The 25,456-nt window shown below is 36.1% G+C and overlaps 1 protein-coding gene, 1 long non-coding RNA gene and 2 pseudogenes across 2 annotated transcripts in view; 2 read left to right on the top strand and 2 right to left on the bottom strand.

The window, feature by feature from the left end:
* Positions 1-11,274: 11,274 nt before the first annotated feature.
* On the bottom strand, positions 11,275-16,477 carry LOC132092436 (uncharacterized). Its single transcript, XR_009422224.1, has 2 exons — positions 16,339-16,477; positions 11,275-11,463 (listed from the first exon to the last, which is right to left on the bottom strand). It is a non-coding gene; the product is annotated as an uncharacterized LOC132092436 (long non-coding RNA).
* On the top strand, positions 11,360-12,149 carry LOC132092435 (photoreceptor outer segment membrane glycoprotein 2-like; annotated as a pseudogene).
* A 4,964-nt stretch (positions 16,478-21,441) lies between the features above and the next one.
* On the top strand, positions 21,442-22,327 carry LOC132092439 (uncharacterized; annotated as a pseudogene).
* ppp4r4 (protein phosphatase 4, regulatory subunit 4) overlaps positions 21,982-25,456 on the bottom strand; it is a 38,922-nt gene continuing 35,447 nt past the window's right edge. The window contains exon 26 of the transcript XR_009422225.1: positions 21,982-22,115. The gene's annotated coding sequence lies outside the window, so the exon portion shown is untranslated. The remainder of the gene's footprint in view (positions 22,116-25,456) is intronic.

Below are 25,456 nucleotides of genomic sequence, written 5' to 3' on the forward strand. Positions count from 1 at the left end.
GGAGTGGGCTCACTCACAATTCTGCCCAAAAACACAGCCTTGAATAAAGAATGGTACCAAAACACCCTCCAACAGCAACTTCTTCCAACAATCCAACAACAGTTTGGTGAAGAACAATGCATTTTCCAGCACGATGGAGCACCGTGCCATAAGGCAAAAGTGAGAACTAAGTGGCTCGGGGACCACAATGTTGAAATTTTGGGTCCATGGCCTGGAAACTCCCCAGATCTTAATCCCATTGAGAAGCAGCAAACTTTTGAAAACTAATATTTATGTAATTCTCAAAACTTTTGGCCACGACTGTACACATCATACAATACAAAATAAGGTTTGCAGATGAATATTAAACTTGTAGGCTATTAATGGATTAATTGAAGTTGGTAAAAATAAGCTACAACCAAAGTAAAACACTCAAATTACTGTCTCGTGACAAAATAAGAAAGAATGGTTATAAGTTTCATTTTGAATTAGGTTTATTATTTTCAAACAATATACGAAACTCAAATACATCAAAATGTAAAGCCATAAAATCACACATTTAACACACAGCAATGACAGAGAGAGCGCAAATAGGCAGACAACGCAGTCGTCATGCAGTCAATTCAACAAACCTGATTTTAACAAAGTAACAAGCCCGACTTCACGGTGAAATTTTCCATTGTCTGATCAAGTGGTCCTGAACATTTCACAATTTTCAAAAGAACTGTTGAACTGTTGAGAACCACTCGGCCAAAGAGGAATCCACAGGTTACCGAAGAAAACCAGTGTAGAGTGAACGCCATAGATCCGGGATCCTCTTTCGAACCCTGCTTTGAAAAATAAACATTTGAAAGCGAGATTATTCGCTTTTTAAGAACATCTTTCCATACAGACAACTGCACATCTCTTTCCAAAAGCGCAATGCTTTTATAGAGAGCAAACGGATGGAGTTTCACTCAGGACGGCGTGGAATGATGATCCCGCCGGTTGGACTCGTCTGAGAGGTTCTTGCCAATGCGTGGGTTACCTAACCCTAAACCTGCCTGCTAAACCGGTTACGAGTGAGTGAGCCAGCACACCTTTCCTTATGAAAAAAAAAAAAGACCTTTTTGCACACTTTTTTGAGTTTCCTCAAATGACTGAGTGTTTCCATTTTTTCCTGTTTATTTATAAATATCCTATATGGATTTAATGTAATTAGTATAGTAGTTAGTAGTTAGTGATGAGTAGTTAGTTAGTAGTAAATCATACATGCCTTTCAGATGAGCTTAGGCTGTTTTCATCCAGGGTTTTTAACCAGGAGTCATTGGAAAAGACATATAAGAAATATATACGTGCACACACGCACACACATACAAATTTTAGATATATACAAATGACAAAGTTTGGAATTATATTTTCAGCACAGTTTACACAACTAATATAAAATTAATACACACCACAATTCATGTATATTATTTTCCAAAAAAAGGGTTTTGATGCCATAGAAAAGCCATGTTTGTTCCCAAAAGAACTAAAACTATAAATAAATAATAAAATATTGTTAAAACTGTAAAAATAAGTCAGTTTATATGCATTATATATTTTTGAACAGTAAGATTTATTTGATCCAAATATTTGATCCATTTCTTTATTCCAAAATACAGCAAAAACAGTAATATTTATTAATATTGTTATTATTATTATTAACATTTAAAACAGTTGAGTAGATTTTTTTCAGGATTCTTTAATGAATATAAAGATCAAATATATTATATTTCTAACATAATAATAATAATAATAATAAATGTTTTTTTGAGCAGCAAATCAGAATATTCGAATGATTTCTGAAGGATCATGTGACACTGAAGGCTGGGGTAATGATGCTAAAGAATCAGCTTTGAAATCACAGGATCAATTACATTTTAAAAGATATATCAAATAGAAAGCAGTTATTTTAAAGAGTATTTAAAAATATTTCATGAATGCATTTCATAATATTTCAAATTTCATAAATGCAGGCTTGGTGAGCAGAAGAGAATTCTTAAAAAAAAACATTAAAATCTTACTGTTCATAAACTTTTGACTTGTGTATATCAACATAAGATAACACATATAGACTACAATATTAATTTTAAGAACATTATTTGGTAGAGACAAAAATAATATTAATTTAAATGTACATAAAATAATACATTTAACACATAGCATTAACCCCTTAACTGTCACTCACATTTTTGAACATAGACTTTATAGTGCACAATCCAAACTTAAATTTGTATAATTCATGAATGAAAACATTTTGTAACATGATATTGATGTACCGTTTACATGGTAATGCAATGCCTGATTTTAAAATGGGTTTTAAAGGATGAATTTTGAGATTTTAAGTTTTCAGTTGAAATATAATTTCTGAGGATTTCTAAAATGTGATAGAGAAAAAGGCAACGAAGAAGTCTTTTTTTTAAAACAAATATCAAAACTCCTGTTATAATTTAGATTTTTGAGGGTGTACTCTTGTCATAAATTAATCTATTACTTTTCCTACATAATTTTTAACAAAAAAACATTGGTAAAATATACCTTTCCAACGATATATAGTTTGTCAAGATTAGATTAGATTTAATTGTAATATAGTGAAGTAAATGTAGGTGTCCCGTATACGGGACGGGGTGACAGTTAAATTAATTCCTTACTTGAAAGATCCCACTGCGATTTTTATGACAAATGTGTTTCATCATATTATGAATAAGACAGACAAATCAATGACAGCACAACAATACTCTGCCTATTGAGACACATGAATAGGCTTAAAATAACCCCCTTGATGTTCATCTTTGAGAGTTTAAAGCTGATGTCACTGTATTCTTTAGAAAAAGATTCACTCTGGATTTAAAACTACTTATGAATGCCATTCTACAGGCTATACTTGTAAAGATGCCATCCAAAGCCTAATCAGAGGCTGTTGTCTACACAGCAGACCTGTTCTTTGAGGTCACAGTGAAACTAAAATAACCGCAAGCATTCCTCTGCTTTTAGAACAATATTTGTGATGGAGGTCGATAGCATGTTTCACCAATATAAATAAGTATAAATGAGTCATATGCAATTTATCATTTACTGATTCACAATCTGAAATCTGTTCTATGACACAAAGTGCAAAACTACAGTGACATCTTAAATATAAACCAATGTATTGGAAGAACTTGAATAAAATAAAAGATCTATAAAGTCTATACTAAAGAACTGTGTGTGTGTGTGTGTGTGGTCCTGGTTTTCCCTGTATCCAAATGTCCCCAAAAAGAGAATAACATTTTGACCCTGTGGTTGTTTTTTTAATTTCTTTATTTTGTCCCCATGAGAAAACAAGCTTAGAAATCATACAGAATTCTCTTTTTTTAAATCTAAAATAGCCTAAACTTTTGTGTAAGGGATGGGTTTAGGTGTAGGGTTAGGGTAAGTTTGTACAGTATAAAAACCATTAAATCTGTGAAATTTCCCCATGAAACATTAAAACCCAACGTGTATGTGTGTGTGTGTGTGTGTGTGTGTGTGTGTGTGTGTGTGTGTGTGTGTGTGTGTACACTTGCATGTGACAGAAGCTCACCACAATGTCCATGTTTTGGCTAAACTTGCTTGTGCGGTAGAGCTTGTTCCGGTGGTAGCATCAGATCACACTTCTTTCTTTCTTTGTTTTTTTAGATACACAGAGAAAGAGGCCAAGTTTGCAGGCCAAGTATTTACCTACAATGTAGTGTGTAATGTGTGCAACTTCAATCTTTTATGAGATCAGCCCACATAATCCAAATAATTCAGTGAATCATATCTCCTCTAGACAATCTGAGTGTCCTAACAGACCCAGACTGACCTGCTAATAGAATAGAAACAGTCTACCTTTTTATTTCTTAAAATATTAGGCTATGTATAGCTTACTTGTGCTGCTAAGCAACCATATGATATCAGAAAACATCAAACGTAAAAAAAGGGAACACAAATGAAACAAATGCTGTATCTATGAAATCATCAGAAGGCCATTTGAGAAATGGGTGGGAGATGAATGGAATGCTGTCTGTACTGAACTCATCAATAGCTCCTCCGCATTCTTCTTCTGTGAGAAGATCTGTGATATTTTTAGCCTCTGTGACAGATCTGTATCAAACAGCTCTTTAATGTCCGGATTGTCCTTGCAAACTGTCAGTATCACCTTTTTGTGGATACAAATTGCTGCAAATTTGTTATGAGAGCTCATAGACTGAGGATGTTATTACATATCTTAAAGAAAGCTGCTATTAGGGGGCAGTGATGTGACTGTGAATGTGCCTTGGGTATAATTAGTCATCTTTATGTTTTTGTATACAATTTACCACTTGTGTGCCCCGATATGATCTGACAACAGCAAAATAAACGTACACTTGTAAAGATCATTTAAACAAATATTTTCCCAGTGGTACTGAATAATTCGATTGGATAGAAGAGAGGTTGTTGATGAGGTCCAGAAACGAGAGCCTGGAGTTTTTCCCTCCCTATGAGAATAACCTGGAATCATTCAACCTCTTTACTTTGCCACACAACCAGACAACTGCACGTTTATAATGTAGTACCATTCTGTATAATTTTGCTGAGTCACCAGGATGTTTTACGAATATAACTCCATATAAGGAAATTGTTGCAATGGTCTATCAGGTTTTTAGCATTATTATAGATTAGCATTTATCATTAAGCAGAGTTTCACTGTGAAATTTTAATGTGACATCAAATGTTACAATGCTGTATAACCAACACATGAGAAAGATTAAAATTAAAATTCTATTTTGTCTGCATAACCTCACACTAAACACTAAAAACTAGACTGGCTTGTTATAAATGTAAAACATTTATATAGACATCACAACATTTTGATATTTTCTAAAGATTACATTTAAATCAATACTGTTTTTGACTGTTTTTAACTTTAAGTGATCTTTCAATGAGGGGAAAGGTAATCTAATAATCTAAAGTAATCGGAATGTAAAAATTCTATTCAGAGGTAAGCCATTTCATCCGGACATTTCCTTTAGTATTTCTGCTGTAATTATGACAAAGCTGCTTGTTTTACAGCTGTGTTATTAAAAGGAACTGAATGTTGATATAACTAAAAAGATAATAAATTGTATGTTTTTCAGCAATTAAGTTAGATCACTTTAATATATTATTAATAATATTAACATATATTGTTATATAGTAACTTATTCATTTAAATAATGAATAATAATCGGGTTTGTTGAGGCCCCTTAGTGGGTTGAAAACCATATGGTACCATAACCATTTGTATCACTAGTGTTTATGATCATTTCAACATAAAATGAGAAAGGAAATGTTACTTTTAATAAACAAAGCGCCATCTGGAAAATATATAGAAGTATTTTTATTCTGCTCCAACTTATTTGCAAAAGCATGGCCAAATTTAATTGTGAATTTACCCAAAATGTAATTTTAAAAATAAATCTTAACTACAGTTTTCATACGGATATGGCAATATGTGAAGTAAGCTAAGTAACCCTGTATATTTGTCCATCCCATACACCAAACGTATAATCTCAACATTTTTCTATCTTAGCATAAGCCTAGCCAAGCTATCACTGCATTCAGTTTAAAAGGTCCTGTTTTAAACTAACAGTCATGTGCCATTAAAAAAAGCCCAATGTGTTTGACATCAGTTCGGAACATGGCAGCTGAAAACGTTTGCTCAGTTTGATAGATACTATCAAAAACAAGAAAATGATCGAACTTCATGTACAGTACCTTCAGCTGTATTTGTAGCTATTTTTTTTTCAGCCACTTGGTGGCGATAGAGACATTGTAACTGCAAATCCACATAGCTGGTGTGACGAACGATGGGTTGCACACGCATGCATGTCTAAAAGCCAGTAAAACGTTACTAAATTATATATATGAAAACAAAGAGAAATTGTACCGCTGATTATAATTTAGGTTGTATTAGCTGCTATAACATAGGAACCTAAAAATCTGCATTCAAAAAAAGTAAAATTTAAAGAGCAAATTTAAGAGCTCCAACCACTTTTCACTTTTTTATAAATAAAGTATAAAATATAATAGACTAGCAATAATAAAAAAAGCAATCAAATATTTTGCTAATCAAGTGTGTGTAGGCTAAAAGCAAAATACTGTATATAAGTTGGGATAAACTTATTTCTGCTTTAGTTTGTTGCCATGTACTGTACAATAAAGCCATTATTTTCTATGTGAAGCAGATTTCATATTTCACATCTGAGTGAACTGTGGAGCTGTGACATCTGCTCAAAGAGAGCATCCTCATTTACACTTTGCACAGCTGGCTTCTCAAGAGAACTAGGTACTGCGTAAAATCTCACAGAAAGTGTCTTAAGAGTGAATCTAAAGATGGCAACGTGTACAGTTTGATGAGAGTTAGACGCTGTCTAAAGAACAACAACTTAAACGGTTTAACTCTGTAATCAGCTTTGAATATGAATTTTTCCATGGTCATTTATTTAAACATGAACATTTAGTTTGTAATGAATCTAATAACTAAGACTCAGTTCTAATGTTTAATATATGTTTTATAAAAATATGTTTATTCTGCTCTCAGAAACTGCTTCATGCCGTGTAAATGGACTACAGAACATGAGAGATGTTTGTTTAAATCGTGGCGTTCCTGTTGTAAGAACTCCTCTGTAAGGGATGACCTAGCAGGAGCTTCCTCTCTTGAACAAGACAGTTTAACAGCTCCTATGCCGATGGTTATGGTAAACCTTCAAGAGGGCTAGTACCATTAGACACAACCAGCATAGCCAGGCCAACCACAAGCCAAACTGTGAGGGAAAAAAAATCTTTACATATATTAATACCATGTATTACAGAGATTACATGCAAGAGACCCATGAAATACATACTGGAAAATCTCTGCTTGTGAATGTAGGTTTTATGGATGAATGTTTACTTGTCCAATGGCAAACTGGTCATAAAAGGAGTTGTTGTCAACACCGAGCTCTAAATCTGTGTCTCGCAGATCCTTACAACTGCCAAATGAAATGAACCAAATTTAAAGCAACCGCACGTTTTTTTAACCTTGAAATACCCATTTAAAAACCATTATGATGGTACGTAGATGAATAGCTTGTTTTTTTTCTACACAATTCATCCAAACATCTGTCCAACATTCAAGTTTTTTTTATTAAAAATTGTTGTAAAAGAGGTTAAGCATCATTCTCGCGTTCTGCGATTTCATTTGATCTCAGAACAAATCGGCCCAGTGACTTCTACATAACCATTGCTGTACGTATATGGCAAATAAATTCCAATGCGAAAATGTGAACTCATACAGTAAAGGTTTCTCCATATCTAATTATCTTAGAGAGTTTGTCGTTGAACTAACCCATGTATGAATTGTCCAAGTACATGTTTTGGGTCAGTGGGGTTTACTTCGCAGATAATAAATGTTATATTATTTATTATTGAAAGCCTGTGGTTGTGGAAGCACTGATGTTATTAGCTTGGGATTGGCCCAAATGGCTTGGAAGTGTTCTGTTAAATCCTAAGGATTTACACACTCCTCACCTCTTCTCTGGTCCCTTACTTGAAATATGCAAAAAAATATATATATAAATAAATAAATAAGGGAAATAGGACAGCATGTACACTCAAGGTCCATTGATAACAAGCCCATATGTGACTGTGTGAGATCTGAGCAGGTAGGTTGTATGGTTTTAAGGGGATGGGGGTTGTGGGAATACAACTGAGAATGGCATTAAAGTTTGGAAGCAGATTAGTCTCAAATATAATTCACGCAAAAAACACGATTCACACATGCGTAGACAATTTCACATGCATGAAACCTAATTCACGTACACACACAAAAATTCACGTGCGTGAAAAAAAAATATATTCACAAAAAGCAATTCACAAGCGCAAAATAAAATTATATATTTATAAAATACATTTCACAAATGCAAAAAACTATTTGTAGATATACAACTGTGCACAAAAACCTTTGAATGTTTAAAATGTACGAGTGTCTGAATGTACGAATCGTCATTTACTACGAATCCACTCGGATTTGTGTGTGTGTGTTTTTGAGACTTTCCTGGCAGAGCTCTCTTCCCACGTGGGTCTGTCGTACTCTTTAGCCAATCAGATGCGAGCTTACCATTCAACCAATCATATCATAAGCCACTGAGTGCATTCAAGGAGCAAGATTCTGCGCACCTTTAGTGCAATATGGATTAATTAGAACGGAAATTAAGCCTTTACATCAGTAATCCAGCATGGCGAATGAAGATTGAATAATGAAGATGCTGTCTTCAACGCACTGTTCTTCTTTTATGTACTGCAGGCTAATATGCGTGCCAACTCGTTTCATTCATTCCATAATATATATTATAAATATGCTTAACTGGCTGAAATCAGAGAAACTGTCAAGTCGGACATCTTAAAGTTGTTAGTCAGGAGGAGAGGGGCCAAGAGAGAGTGAGGATTTGGAGGCAACAGAGACGAAGAGAATAGAGAAAGAAAATGAGCAAATAAAAAATCTTGAGGAAATCTCTCTCTCGCTGCAGGCTGAGCGACTTTTGCGCTGCACTCGAAAAGTTCCAGATGCATCCTCTTTCATTTTATTTTATGTTTGAGCCTATGCTCTTTGCAACTTAATTATGTTGTGGATCGTGTGTAGGTTATTTATTGTCGCACTTGAAAAGTTTCAGATTGATCCTCGTTTTTATTTATTTTATATATTTCGGAGCTTATTCTCTTTAATGATGTGGATCGTTTGTAACTTCATTGCAATTTAATTCAATGTAGGCCTACTGTCGTTCTAATTTCCATAACCGTTATGTTATGCAGCGGTTCCCAAACTTTTTTTCCTGTGCTCCCCCTTCTATGTCCCAACCGGGTTGGTAAAAAAAAAACGCAACAAAGCTGTCTTTTATTGCCATATAAAGAGTCATGAACAGAGAACATCAACAAAGTTTCAATATAATGCAACAAAGCACAAGCTTCCACTTTTAAGAGGACGAGTGACAGACACAGGCTAAGTAACAGAAAGCACGGTTATTTTCAGCCGTGTAAAAGAAACAATAGGCTAGTCCTATTAAATGACCATGGAGCTAGCAGCAGCACCATCTCAACCCACGGCCCGTCACGAATTCAAATGCGTCCCACCATGCTGAACACAATTAAAAAAAATGTTTTCAGTTTTACAATTATTATTATTTTTTACATTAATTTAAACATTTACTTAAGAAATGTAAGCTATAGCCTAATGTTTTTTTTTTATGTTAAATTATTTTGTGTTTCATATATTATTTTCAGACATGATCAGACCTACTCACATAACATTACTCATTTAACGAACACATACAAGCGCCCACTTTGGCAGAATTCAATCAACAGCCATTAGTTCGGTAAAATTGAGCATCATAATGGACAATTTTGTTTTTAAGGGAGAAAAAAAAGAAATGTGAAAAATGCCAGCGAATGAACACGTAGAAAAAATAATAGTCGCAGTATGAGTAGTGAAGGACAGTGCTGGATTTTGGTTTGCCCCGCAACTTAGGCCTACTTGAAGTTCAGGCAAATGGGAACACCATATATTACATAGCAATCATCCTTAATTGAAGAAATGTGGCAAAACATCTCTGGAGAGAACCTTATATTATTAAATTCGAATGTGCTTTCCATATTTGGATCAACATAGGCTACATTTGTGAACACACATTTTCTGCAATGTCGCGTCAAGTCATGCTCCCGTGCGCATCTTACAGACTGCAGCTTAAGCCATATGTTAAACTTTCCGCGTCCGCGGGGAGTCCGTTATGGACCGCTTGGTAGGCGTGACGTAATCATCGTCACGGGAGAGTGTGTGCGGAGGCTCTGAGAGGACGAACTCGTACCTCCCATTTTTTTATGACCGCAGGGACAGGTGCGCGTGGTCAGTAGGCTTCAAAAGCACAATTGCACATGTAGAGGCAGTGTGAAGAAGCCCATTGCTACTCGAACCTGTGCAATCCGCTTGCACTTGGACCATAGTGCTGCCCAGTGGAAAAAAAAGGTTGAGAACCACTATAACATATATAGTTACAAATTAAACAACGTTTCTAAATATGTGATGTTGTTTATCTTGATCGAACTACATTGCTTCAATGTAGTGGTTAACAATGACTAGGCTACATGTTTTAAAATGTATTACTGTAAGAAAGTACACACTGACCTAACAGACATCAATTTATAAAACAAGATTATTTAGAATTATAATTTCACAACTCTCAAAATGTTACTTTTGTCTTTACAGGTCTTTCTTTTTACTATCCTGATTGCAGTTTAATTTATAATTACTGTAACTGTCCTGTTACAACTGTATTTATTTCTAACTAGTTTTCTAACTAGAAAAACTGTCTTGATTGAATGTGTAAACGATGAAAATGTGTAAACTCAGACTTTTATGAAATAAACTAAACTCTTACCCGTGCTTCCCGTTCTTCATTCGCCATGCTGGATTACTGATGTAAAGGCTTAATTTCTGTTCTAATTAATCCATATTGCGCTAAAGGTGCGCAGAATCGTGCTCCTTGAATGCACTCAGTGGCTTATGATATGATTGGTTGAATGGTAAGCTCGCATCTGATTGGCTAAAGAGTACGACAGACCCACGTGGGAAGAGAGCTCTGCCAGGAAAGTCTCAAACACGCACACACACAAATCCGAGTGGATTCGTAGTAAATGACGATTCGTACATTCAGACACTCGTACATTTTAAACATTCAAAGGTTTTTGTGCACAGTTGTATATCTACAAATAGTTTTTTGCATTTGTGAAATGTATTTTATAAATATATAATTTTTTTTTGCGCTTGTGAATTGCTTTTTGTGAATATTTTTTTTTTCACGCACGTGAATGTTTTTTGTGTGTACGTGAATTAGGTTTCATGCATGTGAAATTGTCTACGCATGTGTGAATCGTGTTTTTTGCGTGAATTATATTTGAGACTAATCTGCTTCTATATTAAAGTAGTGCCTAGTGGCTAGAATGACAGCTAATGTTTTGATATTTCTAATGTCTTTTAAGTGTGTACATGGAATACATACTGTACTTGACAAGTTATCAATGCCTTGATTGATTACATTCTAAATCCATACTCATATTAAATGTATTAAAACAAATAACTTAAAACTATGAGCCATGAGTAAGATATGCATTTAATTGATAAAATACTTAACATTTTATTGTAAAAATAAAAGCTTCCACATTCACTTCAAGTATCATAATATACATTACAGAAATATACAAAAATATATATAGCATATATTAAAAAGCAATTTACATACATTCTAAACTGTCCATGCACTTATTTTGTTACATTTTCATCTTTATTTCAGTATCTGTGCTATTATGAAGCTAAGGCCATCATTCAGGCCGTCATTCCCAGTTCACTTCCCTCCTCCCCATGGAACATGTTGCCTGTCTTCTCCCATTTACCCAGTATGTTATATCACCCTAAAAAAAAAAAAGAAAAAAAAAAAGAGCTTTACACCTGGACATAAAAATTTACCACTGAGATGGTAAAAGCAACACTCTTAAAAGTGACATTTACAAAGAAAAACAGAGACAAACTGGCCCAGGTTTTATGGGTGCTAAACTGGGTGTCTGTGGTAACTTGAGTCAAGCTCTCCAGCATGGGCCTGTTCTTAAAGGTGGAAATCAAGAAGAGACAGGAGCTAATGTCAAAAGAGCTTGTGTCAGTACCAAACATGTTTATCTGTGTTGGCTTGACCGCCTGTGCTATCAACTTCCCGGGGGGGCAAGATCTGCTTTGACTGTGTGGACACTACCAAGTTCCTGCGATGGAAGCTGCTGATGCTTCCTTACATCATATGTACCTTTTTCTTTACGTTTTGCATCCTCATGGGTGCCCTGATGTGCTATAGCATGCGTAACGATCTGGAGGAGTCACTGTTTTGGGGCATGCGTGATGCCATGTACTATTATAAGGACACAGACATGCCAGGCCGCTGCTACATAAAGCACACAATGGACATGCTGCAGATGCAGTTTCAATGCTGCGGCAACAGGAGATATAGAGACTGGTTTCACATTCAGTGGATTAGTAGCTGCTACCTGGATATGGATATAATAGCGAATTGGTGGAGTAAGTCAATATCTACCCACAATGCACTTTAATGTTACGTGGTTCACCCATCAATGAAAACTGTGTTCATTTACCGTATTTTTTGGACTATAAGTCGCACCTAAGTATAAGTCGCATCAGTCCAAAAATACGTCATGACGAGGAAAAAAACATAAGTCGCACTGGACTATAAGTCGCATTTATTTAGAACCAAGAGAAAACATTACCGTCTACAGCCGCGAGAGGGCGCTCTATGTTTTCAGTGTAGACTACAGGAGCACTGAGCAGCATAGAGCGCCCTCTGGCGGCTGTAGACGGTAATGCTTTCTCTTGGTTCATTTCTCTTGGTTCATATCTCTCGGTTCATGTCAAATTAATTTTGATAAATAAGTCGCACCTTACTATAAGTCGCAGGACCAGCCAAACTATGAAAAAAGTGCGACTTATAGTCCGGAAAATACGGTACTCACCTCATGTCATCCAAACCTGCATGATGTCTTCTGTGGAACAGAAAAAGAAGATATTTTGAAAAATGTTTCAGTTGATTTTGTCCATACATTAAAGTCAGCAAGGTCAAACATAGCACCAGACCCACTGACTTTCAACTGAGACATTATTTTAATTTTTTAAAGTTTGTAACAACGTGGGGGTGAGTAAATGATGGCTTAGTATTTATTTTGTGGGTGGACTAAACTTTGAATATAGGTATATTATTAATATTGTAGAAAGTTATTTAATGCATTATTCTCTTCTTCAGGAGACTGCGGAGTAACGTGGAGGGAAAGTATCTGATTGACGTAGTGCCGTTCAGCTGCTGTGGCCTGCATTCTCCTCGGCCCTGCATTCAGCATCAAATCACTAGCAACTCAGCATTGGCTGAACTGTTCTCATCATCTGGCTTTTTGAGATGTAATATCGATATTGTTTTTTATGTTAATATATTTTAAAATGTAATTTATTTCTGTGATGGCAAGGTTGAATTTTCAGCAGTCGCAGTCATTACTCCAGTCTTCAGTGTCACATGATCCTTCAGAAATAATTCTAATATGCTGATTTCTAATTATTATCAATGTTGAATGTGGTGCAGCTTAATATTTTTTGTGGAAATGGTTACAGTACCATTCAAATATGAATGCAAGTATGCAATAAATAGATCAAAAGTGACATAACGTTACAACAGATTGCAATGCTGTTGTTCTGAACCTCCTATTCAAAGAATCCTGGGGTGAAAAAACAAAACTTTATAATTAATTTCACAAAAATATTAAGCAGCCAAAAATGTAAACATTGGTAATAATAAGAACTATTATTAATAATTTAACACCAATAATAATTGATAATAATTGAGCACCAAGTGAACATATTAGAATGATTTCTGAAGAAAATTACCATAAATGTCTCCCAATTAATCGGAATAATAATTGGCTACACGTCAATGTCACTTAAAATAGTATTTTTTTCTTTCTTTTTTCTTTCTTTCTTCCTATTATAATTATTTTTTTCAGTATGGGTTCGTTTCACAGTTTAAGTCAAATGCAAGGGTTTGCAAACATCCACTGACAAACAGATGCAATTTCAATTGGCTTAATTTTATTTAAAAAAATTTAAGTGACATTGACGTGTAGCCAAGTATGGTGTCACATACTTGGAATCTGTGCTCTGCATTTAACCCATCCAAATGCGCACACACACACACACACATACACACACACACACACACACACACACACCGTGAACAGGGGCGCCCCCAAGGGGTGGCGAGGGGTAGCCAAGGCCACTCCTGTATAAACTCTGGCCACCCCTGCGGCCACCCCTAGGATTATTTACAGTGGGTCCTATTAATTTAAATGCAGAATGTAAATTCACAATAGTTTAAGAAGTGAAAAAAAAGTGCAGCACCTGCTGCAACCACAGTTTTGCGTCTCTGAGCACAGGGCCGGCCCGCGGCATAGGCGGTATAGGCAAATGCTAAGGGCGCCACTCATCCATAGGGGCGCCAGAATGAGTGAACGAGTGAATTTTTTTTTTTTTTTTTTTTACATATTTTTTTTTATTATAGGCTACTATTTAAAAACCATTAATTCAAAATACTACCAAATAAAGCAAAAAAACCCAAAAAGTCCGGCTCTTCAATCTCCCCCCGCCCATCGAGTGCTTGAAGTGCGTCAGAAAACAGAGCGCGCGCGATCAGTTGTTGGTAATTTGTTGTGTAGCGTGCCCGACGCCGCATCCAATGTAGACAGCACTGCTTTTGTTAACACACAGCTCGTAGAAACGGGCCTGGCAGCTCGCGCCAGTTCTAGACACGGTGAAAGTTTCCTGATTGTGACGGAAGGCCGAATTTACATGACACATTATAAATGAGCATAGTCTGCGATAGATACAGTGCCAAAAAGAAGAGGAGGATAAAGACAGAGGTAAAGAGATGCAGTGAAAGAACAATTTATTGCATAGGAGTAAGATACTATAATTTCATTGCAGTTATTTTTACCTTAAACTTAATGTTAGCAGTTGTTCTGAGTTCTGAGTCCCCAGACTGTGATTTTGTACAATCATGTCAGTTTTAAGACGCATTTTTTATTATCACTTTTTTATTAATGTTTTACTCTACAGTTGTGCAGGGGATACAGTACAGGCCAAAAGTTTGGAAACATTACTATTTTTAATGTTTTTGAAAGAAGTTTCTTCTGCTCATCAAGCCTGCATTTATTTGATCAAAAATACAGAAAAAAAATGTAATATTGTGATATATTATTACAATTTAAAATAATTTGTTTTCAATTTATTATACTTTAAATTATCATTTATTTCTGTGATGCAAAGCTGAATTTTCAGCATCATTACTCCATTCTTCAGTGTCACATGTGACATCCGGTCTATCACATGATCCTTTAGAAATCATTCTAATATATGTGTGTGTGTGTATATATATATATATATATATATATATATATATATATATATATATATATATATATATGCTAAATCATGAACACAATGACAGGGTGAAATGGGCTGTGATGCATGGGGCGCCAGGTAAAATCTTTCCTAGGGCAGCAAATTGGTCAGGGCAAAGCCTGTCTGAGCAACATTAAAGTGTTTCGTTCCTGAATGAATCAACCGTTTAAATGATTCGGTTCAATCGCAATGACTCACTTATTAACAGTGACTCGCTGCCACCTATTGGCGGTTTTAATTTCACATTTAATGGAACCTTTTCATTTTTTAAATAATTTCAAACATCAGTTTTCAATGTTTTATCTTTAAAATATCAAAACATTATTTATTCATTTGTAACTGCAGGTTAAAGTATTCCATGTTCCACGGAGCTGCATTAAACAGTGTGTAAAACATCTAAATGGCACTTCAGATGCAGCTTCTGTTTTATCTACATTGCAAAGATCAATTTTGTTGATACTGATTGCATTTGCTTGGTAACAGCCCAAATGCAAGTATTTGACCTAAAATATGGTGCACACTTTTAGAAACAATGGTGTTAAGGTAAAAAAAAACTCAGGTGTCAGCACAATTAAAAATAAGATATCAGCACAATAACACTCAGCAAAATAGTGTAATTATCGTTATCGATAAAATCCTAGAACTCACAGAGATATAACTTTTTGTCTATATTGCAAACCCTTAATTTTTTTTCTTTATTTTAATGTGCCACCCCCAAAATTTACTGTGGCCTCATTTGGCCACCCCTGTTAACATTTTCTTCAGAGCCTTTTCTTCAAGGGTCTCCCCTCAGTCCTGGTACTGAAGGTGAAAGAGAGCACAGGTCATTCACTTCCCCGACCTACAATCCTGCCGGCACCCTCAAACTTTGGGTTACAAGTCCGACTCTCTAACTCTCTAAACAACTGCCCCCCAAAAAATTGTCTGTCGGGTGAGATTTGACCCTGCAACCTCTCATTCTTAAAGCAAAAAACCTCCTTAGCTCCCTCGTTTTCTTCAATCTTTGTTCCTTCCTCTAGGTGTCAGTGCTGACAGGAGTGACTTATCTTTGGACAGCCATGGAACATGTGTTGAGGTAAGGAGACCCTTACTCTGAGTAGCATTGCAGACACTGCATGTTACAACATCAACTGCAACATCATCAAGAATCTGGGCAAGTGCTACCGGGTGGATGACGATCCCAACATAGACATGCCAAGCACCAGCCAGCAATCACAACAGAATGTGCCTGTAAAGCAAATCCCTGTCACCCAGTAGCAAAAGAGACATTGGACAGTGAGACTTACCCAGCCATTCAACAATGGCAGCCTTGGAAAGGCAGATCAAACTCTGCATTGCAGCCTTTGACTCTACTTGATGCACACAAAGAGGAATGAAATCAAAGAATAAACTGAAACGATAAAACATAAGATGAAGGAGCTCTCATTGTAAGGTAATCCTTATGCCGTACAAAAGAAGAAAAAAAAACAGAATGAAATGTGAAGTGCATTTTAAAATGCTGGGAACAGGACTGATTTGTAACACTGGTTAACATTGCTGTAGAGCAGTTGTTCCCAACCTCGTTCCTGGAGGCCCCCCAACACTGCACATTTTGCATCTCTCCTTTGTCTGACACACCCATTTCAGGTCTTGGAGTCTCTACTAATGAGCTGATGATCTAAATCAGGTGTGTTTAATTGAGGAGAAATGGAAAACATGTAGTGTTGGGGGGCCTCCAGGAACGTGGTTGGAAACCACTGCTGTAGAGCAGGGGTGGGAAACGTTGATCCTGGAGGGCCTGTGTCCCTGCAGAGTTTAGCTCCAACCCTAATCAAACACACCTGAACAAGCTGATCCAGGTATTCAGGATACAGGTAGGTTTTTTTCAGGGTTGGAGCTAAACTCTGCAGGGACACAGGCCCTCCAGGATCAATGTTCCCCACCCCTGCTGTAGAGAAAGATGGTAATGGAAGACAAGCTTCCCTTTGCATACCGTGTAATGAAGATTATTTTGTCCATCCTAATAATATCCTAATGATAAACATATTTCAGGTGAATCTGAAAAGGCTTCAGGTATAGGCCTTCGCTCTATTACTAAAGAGCTTTTACCATCCATAAAGTATAAAATGCCTTTTCTCTTTCACTCAGTTGCTTTTCTTGTTTCACATGTAGGACTGTATTATTTTTTTCTACTAGTAAACTATTCACATATTGCAGTATTAAAGGATGAATTTGGCCTGGGCCAGTAGGCCAAAAATGTTTTTTTGTTTTGTTTTAATCAAAACTAACAGTGGCTTCTGATTGCACTATTGCAGCCCTACTGTTTCATATATGCCTAAATTGTTTTGCAATATATTAAATTTAAACTATTATTTTAATTATAAATGTATTTCTCACAATTGCTGTTTATATATATTTGTTGGAAATTCAATATAAAAAGAAATAGAATAAAAATAAAAATCTGTTTTTATCAGGCATTTCTCATATGCAGAAATAAAATCAAACATCTGAGAAATAAAATATATATATATTTGTTTTTTAATTCGACTTGCTTGTTTGTTTACTCCTTGATAACAAAATGTGTGGGGCGACAAGAGAGGGCCTCCAAAAAGGCTAGTCGTCAGGGGCCTTGTATTGTCTTAAACAGATTCAGAGTAGCTTTATTATCATTCCAGCTCTATACAGTAAGTATACAGTCAAACGAGACAGTGTTTCTCCAAGAACTAGGTGCTACATAGACAAAAAACACAGAACACAGGACTGCAAATTATATTAATATAAATTATAATTATTAATTATATTAAATAGACTAATTAAAGGTTAACTAAGAACTAGAAGACTATTATTTATTCACTTTAAAATAACCGTTTAACGTTTAATACAGACTACATAAAGTGCACGTGTGCATACTGACAGAACAGTGCAGACAGCAAAAATGTGCAAAATTGTTTGTGCGGAGGTAGATAATAGATTGGGATGTGTGTGAGAGTGGTTCACATCAGTCCAGTGTGTGAATGAGTTCTTATCCTCTCAGTAATCTGGAGTTGAGTCATCTGATGGCTTGGGGGAAGAAGCTGTCACACAATCTGACTGTGAGGGCCCAAATACTTCTGTAGCTCCTGCCAGATGGCAGCAGGGTGAAAAGTTTATGAAAGGGGTGTGTGGGGTTACCCGCAATGCTGATGGCTTTATGAGTACAGCGTGTTATGTAAATGTCTGAGACAGAGGGAAGAGGGATCCCGATGATCTTCTCAGCTGTCCTCACTATCCGCTGAAGGGTCTTGCGATCTGCAACTGTGTGCAGGTGCCAAGTCCTGTTGGATAATGAAATCTGCATCTCCATAAAGTTGGTCAGCAGCAGGAAGCATGAAGTGCTCTAAAACTTCATGGTATAAGGCTGCGTTGACCTTGGACCTCAGAAAAAACAGTGGACCAACACCAGCAGATGACATGGTACCCCAAACCATCACTTTACACTGGACCTCAAGCAACGTGGATTGTGTGCCTCTCCTCCTCCAATCTCTGGGCCCCTGATTTCCAAAGGAAATGCAAAATTTACTTTTATTGGAGAACATAACTTTGGACCACTCAGCAGCAGTCCAGTCCTTTTTGAAGCGAGGCGCTTCTGACGCTGTCTGTTGTTCAAGAGTGGCTTGACACAAGGAATCCTATGTCTTGTATACATCTGTGCGTAGTGGTTCTTGAAGCTGCAGTCCACTCTTTGTTAATCTCCCCTACATTTTTGAATGAGTTTTGTTTCACAATCCTCTCCAGGGTGCAGGTATCCTTATTGCTTTTGTGTCTTGCCCTCCTTGTGCAAGGTGTCAATGGTTGTCTTTTGGACAGCTGTTAGGTCAGCAGTCTTTATGATTGTGTAGCCTACAGAACTAGACTAAGAGACCATTTAATGGCCTTTGCAGGTGTTTTGAGATAATTAGCTGATTAGAGTGTGGCACCAGGTTTATTCAATATTGAACCTTTTCACAATATTCTAATTTTCTGAGATACTGAATTTGGGATTTTCCTTAGTTGTCAGTTATAATCATCAAAATTAAAAGAAATAAACATTTGAAATATATCAGTCTGTGTGTAACGAATGAATATAATGTACAAGTTTCACTTTTTGCATGGAATTAGTGAAATCAACTTTTTGATGATATTCTAATTATATGACCAGCACCTGTATGTACTGGCGACGTGGTCACGTTGTACCGTGAAACATGTTACTGTCCTCAGCGCTGAAAAAAAGAAAACAGGATTGACCAATCACAGTCATTTGTGATTAAATCATCTACAGCTTTTAATGTTCATAAAAAAATTGCATTTATTTCACTGTTTGGACCATTGTCACGCATGTTTTTATATGTCCTGCCAGTCATCAAATATGATTTATCTGCATATAATTTTAATTAAATTGATTGTCAAACATACAAAACTAGTAAGAAAATCATTTGGTATTCTCGCGTACACCTTATTAGCAACTTTATATGGATATTCTCAATGAATCATATTAATTTTATACTGGGACATGTTTGTTAGCCTAATATCACTATATAAAATGTTATTGTTATTATATTATTATTATTATTATTTTACTTATTCGTAACCACTTCGTTGGCAAAAAAAAAAAAAACAAACAAACACATAAAGCAAAAATAAATATTACGGAAATAAAGTATACAAAATAGCAGTACAAGCGTGGATGTTTGTTTATATACCAAAATGTGCGATTAGGACATGCGTAAACTGCGTACTTCAAGAATGCGCAAAGGGCGGATGTTGCGTAATCCCCGTGTGTACGGTCTTTTATTGATTGAGACATCCTGTGAACAGTTTGGTCGATTTAATTACAGTCTTTGCGGTGAATGGTTTTGAAACATTCCTGTCTGTAACTTAGTCGTTTAACAAGGATATTACAGACTGACGTCGAAACAGAAATTTGTAAGTAGTTTGGCCTTCACCATATTTTTTTAATATTTATTCATTAACTCTGTTCATCATGTCTGTAGAATCTGAAGCACATGATTCCATTATATAGATTTTTTTTTACATTTCTATTATGTTTGATAACAGTGTCCCGGTGTGTTATCGTAGTGCGAAAGAATCCTTAATGTCAACACACTGCCTGCCATCATGACTTGTGCACGAGCTTTATTCCAGATATTCACATACTTTTTCACCCAATTCAAACGATACCGTTTTGTTTAAGAGTTATTTCTGGCTGTGATGAGAATGGCAGACTCTTTTACAGTCATTACATAACGTTCTGCATTGTTATTGCGCCACAGCTGCCGTTTGGTTTTGAAAACTATATAAAAATATCTTAGTATTTCAGGTTTAAGTTCCAACAAATCAGTTGCAAATCCTGTTACCTGGTTACAGCTATGACCTGTCAAAAGTTCAAAGATAAGAAATATGCTTATGCACCAGCTCTTTATCAAAATAATGAGTCAGTTATGTGTGTTTCCATTTTGGGCTCTCATATACTACATTTTGTTATTAATAATACATAATTATGAATTGGTCCCTATAAAGCCCATTGTATCACTTTTGATAGGCTACATACATTTCTAAGTCATTCAAATGATCAGCATGTTCAACTTTGCTGAAAAAAAGTGCACAATATTCCTTCAACACACTGATTGATAGTTACCACTTTTAAGCAACTAAAGGCCTTTTATTAGAATTATTTTAGTCTACCTTCAGGTCATTATGTCTCTTTATTATATAACTTTTAATAATTTTTTGTAAAGTAAATGTAAGAATATCTTTCATATTGTTAATATTTTAAGCAACTTGGGTTTATTTCATTATCCATACTTTCTTTTTATTTTATTTTTTAATCATGTAAAAATGTTAGCATCATATATAGATCAGGCTTTTGAAGAACATTTGTAAATCTCTCAATCTTTGTATTGCATTGCATGTTTTGTCCCCAAATAATAATATATATTTATATGCAGTTTATGTAAGCAGTCAGCGTATGTTCACAGTTACAACAGTTTAATTGAGTTATATTACAAGCTTATAAGAATTTGACCTTGCTTTTATGCCATATAAAAAACATCTGCACCAAACTGCAAAAAAATGTTTGCAATAAAATTAGTCAAATTTATGTTTTTGTTCTTCTCGAGTGTGAACTCCATATTCTCACTATATCACATGAGCCATAAAAGCCTGATGTATTAAACATGATGCAATATATAAAACACATAGGCAACGTTTTTTTTATTTTATTTTATTATATTTTGTTTAAAGGCTCAATAAATTGTAACATTTCGGCAGTTGGATTTTTCTGCCTACAATTTCTATGTCATGCTTTATATGGTTAATTGTATGAAATAATGTAGCTGTTATTGTTACATGATAAATAAAATAATATGCCTGTTAATGTTTTTCACCAGAGCATCATGAAGATGAGCATCTTCTCCTTCTTGGTCAGAGCATCTCTCTTTGCTGTGTATGTTCTTGGGCAAACCACAGATGTTGAAGAGCTTGCTGATAGGAATGCCGACTTTCCCGGCTGTACAGCAAGATAGCTAGCTCAAATGATGACAATGTAGCTGTTTCGATCCTTGGGGCTACCTTGGCCTTAGCCACATTAGCAGCCAGGCTGGTGGGGCTACTCGCACCGAGCTGCTACAGGGTATAGGTGTGGCCTCCATGGAGAAAGATGGAGAGCCAGAACGGATTTAGACCCTTTTCAAGCAGCTGAGGGAGACCACCATTCAAATCCAGGCCACTGGCCTCTTCATGAAGCAAGACATCAAGGCAGATGACAGCTTCGGCAACCAGGTTAAGCAGTTTTATAATGCAGATGTTCAAAATAAGCAGGCCTAAGGGAGTATTGATAATTACGTAAGAGGCCAAACAGGGTCAGTCAACCCTTCAACGTTACCTTCACCCTAGAGGAGCAAATACTGTGATCCCACAATAATGTGATCCCACATTAAAGGCTGGCATTCTGAAACTGCTCTGTGAGGAGGGCATTGCCATGCTTGTTCTTCTTCCAGATGAAGATGTGGACTACACCTATGTTGATGAATCCATGACTGGTGAAGTGTTTTGCCGATGGGTTTCAAAGCTGAAAAAGACGTGATTCACGTAATCAGTCTCACATTTTCACAAATCAATGTGTTTTTTAAATGACTCAAATCTCCTTCGAATTCATGCTGAGCAGCCAAAGTGAACACTCCTATGCTTGAAACAGTTTAGTTACCCTGTAGAAACAGGCAATTCTCAAGACACATTTATGTTGATCTCTAAAGAACAGTTTTATCTCTGTCCTTAGGAAGTTGGAGATTCAATTGCCAGATTTTCATTGAAACGTTCCAATTCACTAAGTGTGAGTCTGCCCAGCCTGGGCATTAAAGAGATCTTCGGGAGTACTGCAGATCTCTCTATAATATATAAATATATTTATTTATTTTTTTAAAGGAAGCCGCTTATGCTCACCATTTTACACAAATACGCCACAGCAGGTTTTATGTCTTAAGTCAACGAACATATTCAATTGTGACAAAAACTGTTTTGGCATTATTAAAATGTGTGCATAATCGCATTAAATAAATTGTCTAAATAAATTGTTCAGATGAACAAAGCTTTCTTGCATAATTAACATTTTAATTGTTTGGCTAGAAAGTTAATATATAATATATTCACATTAATAAATCGGGAATTAAACGTGGAGTTATGTTCTGTATATGTTCTGCACAGTATATAACTGAGCTTTGTATCTGCTGATTGCTGATCAAGGTTTACATGCTAAATATCCGACTGACCCGGTATACTCAGTTCATTCATTCATGAACGAGATGTATCATTTCATTCAATTCTTTCACGAACGAGAAGATCTCTCGATCTCATTCAGTGAAGGGCGGATTCGTTCACTACATTCAACAAATCACATGCTCTGTCACATCTCATACAAGAAGGCTATTGGCTTGAGGTTGAGTAACTCTTTGACAGGATGTGAAACTTACTAAAAACCCCTTTTTTTTCTTTACCTTATTTATTTGTATTTTCTATCTATGTAAGGTGATTGTCTGTTGTCTGTGAAGACATTTCATTTGTTGTACCAGGCCAATTATGGTTGTTAATATTGTTCAATAAAATAAAAATTAAAAAATGAAAAAAAAAAAGTTCACAGAGCTACCCAGTTCACCGAGCTGCATGCGCTGCAAACAGCACCGCGCTGTTGTGGAGGGAGGAACTTCAGTAAACAAGAAATATGAGTCAGTACAGTACTGGCGAGCTTAACGCCCGTTTCACACATACTCCGTCTGCGGTGCGTATGCGTTGCGTAATTTTTTACGCACCCATGTTAACGGATTCCAGCGTTCACACTGCACGCGGTTGCGGTCCGTCAATGCGTTCCAGGAGCAGTGCGTCTGCAGCAGTGCAGCGATCGTTTACGTACCGAGTCTATTTTTGCTGTGCTGCATGCGCTGAATTAAAGTGACAGCGCATTGTTCGCGGTAAAAATGAAAATGGATTGACATGGAAATGCAGTCATTTCACAATAAATGTATATTTATTGTGAATGTATAATAAATGTGTTCATCTTCAGTTCTCTCTTCACAGCAGTTCAGTCAGTTTACTGTTTGAGTGCATGCATTACTCCGGGATATTGGTTTGTTTGAACTCAGAGGGAGTGTCAGCCACATTAAAAAAGTTAACAGCTTAAGTCATTTGTGGATTAATGCGTATTAGAGATGCGAACCATTTAAAACGATTCAGTTCGATTTGATGAACTGAATGATTCGTTCGCGAACCGGATATCCAGACTGCTTTGTTTTGAACTCTCTCACACAACAGACACGGAAGAGAAGACAATGCTGAATAAAGTCGTCGTTTTTGCTATTTTTGGACCAAAATGTATTTTCGATGCTTCAAAAAATTCTAACTGACCCTCTGATGTCACATGGATTACTTTGATGATGTTTTTCTTACCTTTCTGGACATGGACAGTATACCGTACACACAGCTTCAATGGAGGGACTGAGAGCTCTCGGACTAAATCTAAAATATCTTAAACTGTGTTCCAAAGATAAACGGACGTCTTACGGGTTTGGAACAACATGAGGGTAAGTTATTAATTACATAATTTTGCTGTCTGGGTGAACTAACCCTTTAAATGCGAAAGGCACGATCGAGTCGACTGTTTCTGTCAGTGGTGAGTTTTAATTTCAAATGTTTGTGATATCCTAACAAGAAAAGTAGGCTAATGTTGTGTTTAAATGTGTTGCAGCTTGTTTCAGCAACTTATTATAAAAACCTAGCAGTCAAATGCATGAGTAATACGTTGTTTATATTTGAATTTAAATATGTCTATGAAAGATTGTTACTGTACTGTGATGAAAGCGTATCACAATGCTGAAAAAGATGTTTTGATTTTTTTTTTTACATGATTTGATATAAAAATAATGGACATGTTGTTTTTTGTGGCTTAAACAGCCACGGATCAGTAGCGGACTGCAAACGCGTCCTGTTTTAAAGCACAATGAGTCAGATTATATGGAGGAATTATTGAGTCAGATTATAAACTAAAAGTCTAAAACTAAAAGTCTTAAACCAAAACTAAAAATCTAAATTTGAAATTTAAAGTCCAAGTCGAAAATTAATTTGGTAATTAGGATTGGGCATTTGGTATTTAGGATAGGGCATTTTCTATTTAGGGTTGGGCATTTGGTCATTTAGCCGTTTAGGATTTAGGATTGGGGATTTGGGGATTTAGGATTGGGCATTCGAGGATTGAGGAGTGTATGCAAATTAGGAGGCGTGGCCCAAATACTGGAGGCTGAGTTTGAAATGGCTGGTGCGCAGAGGCACCTTATGGACAGCAGAGGGAGCTCCCAGTTCTAAGGAGCACACTGTAATGAAAGTAATGTAATTGTAATGTAATTCTGTTTCTGTAATGAAACAGAGTGAGTGAGCGGCTTGAGCGAGGACTGTGTGGTAACTTCAACTTAATGACAGCTTTGTAACATTTGTGGCCTCAAACACAAAGTCACCAGTGAAAGGAGTGCTATCGGTCTGACGACGAGAAAGCAGCAGACAGTGCAGCAGGTAAGATGCTAACATTAGCTACTAGTTATATAAGCTGAAATTGCTAACATGCTTTAGTAGGGTATTATTATATTGGGACATGCTGTTTTGTTTTTTAAACTGCGGTTAACCCCTCTGACATTAGTAGATACACTCCTTTCACATTGCCACTAGATGGTCTTGTTTCGTTTTTTTTTTTTTTTTTTTGCTATATAGCCTATATATATATATTATAAAGATTGTGAGAGAAAAGAAATTAGGCTTGTTCGACTTGAACCGGCGCTGCACACTGCAAGACTGATCGGTTTATGACATTAAAGTACTGCGAGAGCGATTCACAAACCTGTTTATGCCTGTTTCACGATTATGTGAAACAGG

This window comes from Carassius carassius, chromosome 18, assembly GCF_963082965.1.
Source record: "Carassius carassius chromosome 18, fCarCar2.1, whole genome shotgun sequence".
In the NCBI taxonomy this organism is placed as follows: domain Eukaryota; kingdom Metazoa; phylum Chordata; class Actinopteri; order Cypriniformes; family Cyprinidae; genus Carassius; species Carassius carassius.